The 1,689-nt window shown below is 49.4% G+C and overlaps 1 pseudogene; it reads right to left on the bottom strand.

Annotated features, from left to right (window-relative positions):
- Nucleotides 1-628: 628 nt before the first annotated feature.
- Nucleotides 629-1,407, bottom strand: LOC697029 (small ribosomal subunit protein uS5 pseudogene; annotated as a pseudogene).
- Between the last annotated feature and the right edge of the window lie 282 nt (nt 1,408-1,689).

Raw genomic sequence — 1,689 nt, 5'->3', positions numbered from 1 at the left:
TCTTGGTGTTAGAATTATGATAAACACACACACACCAAGAGACGGTCTGGGGAAGAGCCTGTCAGCCGAACAAGAAGTTAGCACCTTTGGAGGAGAGCTCTGGTTCCATCAGAGAGGCTGTGGTTTTGGAAGGATTCTTTTTGTAGAATTTCAGTACTTAGCTTAGTGTTCATTGCACTGACTTGAATTGCCTCTGAAGTCAGAGGGAGTCTTCTTAATATTCTTGATGGTGGCAAATCTTCCACTTATGAGGTGGATTCTACAATTCAGAGCCAAACCGAATGAATTAGGTAGGGGATAAAGCCAAGTAATTCTGATTCAGATTAAAAAAGACCAAACTAGTGTGATTATTTTGTTTTCCCCTCTGGCTTAAACTGGCTTTTGAAAACAACGGTATGAGTAAGTTATATAACACTTTAAAAATCAGTGTCATAATTTTATATTTTACAGGTGGAATATATATATACACACACGCACATACACACACACACACACACACACACACACACATATATATTTTACAGGTTTAATTCACTTTCTTTTTCTTGTATAAAAACCCTATGTTGTAGCCGCAGCTGGAGCCTGGGTCCTCTGCACAGAGACTCTGGTGTGGGTCTTGGCGAGGTGGTCAGGGAATTCTTGCTAGGGAGACTTGGTTGAATACAGCCACCTTCCAGAGGTCGGGGGTCAGGTAGCTGTAGGTCTTAGAGAAGGCATCAAAGGTGGCCTTGGCAAAGTTGCTCAGGGTGGCAGTGCAGCCCCTGGCTGAGGTGTAGCAGTCATGGATACCAGCCATCATGAGCAGTTTCTTGGGCATAGGCGCTGAGACGATACCAGTGCCCCTGGGTGCGCGGATGAGGCGCACCAGCACAGAGCTGCAGCGGACTGTCGCCTTGCAAGGGATGGTGTAGGGCTTGCCGATCTTGTTCCCCCAGTAGCCTCTGCGCACGGGGACAATGGAGAGCTTGGCCAGGATGATGACCCTGTGGATGGCAGTGGCCACCTCCTTGGAGCACTTAACACCCAGACCGACATGACCATTATAGTCAGCGATGGCAACAAACTCCTTGAACCTGGTGCGCTGGGCCGGAGCGGGTCTGCTTCTGCACCGGCATAATCTTCAAAACCTTGTCCTTGAGAGAGGTCCCCCAGGAAAAAGTCAATGATCTCAGATTCCTTGATGGGCAGGGAGAAGAGATAGATCTCCTCCAGGGACTTGATCTTCATGTCCTTGACCAGGCGGCCCAACTTGGTGATAGGCATCCACACCTTATCCTCGGCCTTGCCTCTGCGAGCTCCGTGGCCTCGCCCGGCCTGGTCCAGGGCAGCGACCCTGCCCCGAATGCCACTGGCGAAACCTGCAGGGAAGCCACCGTGGTTCCCCATCCCAGGGCCCCCCTGCTGCATCAGTGTCACCTGCCATTTGATGTTTTCTCAGAGAAGAAGCTACATGTGGAATATATTAACTCAACAAATTGTGTGTACTTGCTAGACATTAGGCATGATAGTAAGTGCTAGGGTTACAAAGTATTGCCTTTTGGGGAACCCATGGTTGTTGGGGAGAAACCAGAAGATCAGTCATCACAGTGCGGCAGGATCAGACTTGTGGTTTGTTCAGGTTCCGGGAGCAGTCACTGCAGTGAGAATGGGTGAGTTGGGGCACGCCGTGGTGTCTGGGAAATTTTAAAA

The sequence above is a fragment of the Macaca mulatta genome, chromosome 1 (genome assembly GCF_049350105.2).
Source record: "Macaca mulatta isolate MMU2019108-1 chromosome 1, T2T-MMU8v2.0, whole genome shotgun sequence".
Taxonomy (NCBI): Eukaryota; Metazoa; Chordata; class Mammalia; order Primates; family Cercopithecidae; genus Macaca; species Macaca mulatta.
This window is presented reverse-complemented; position numbering and strand designations above follow the sequence as displayed.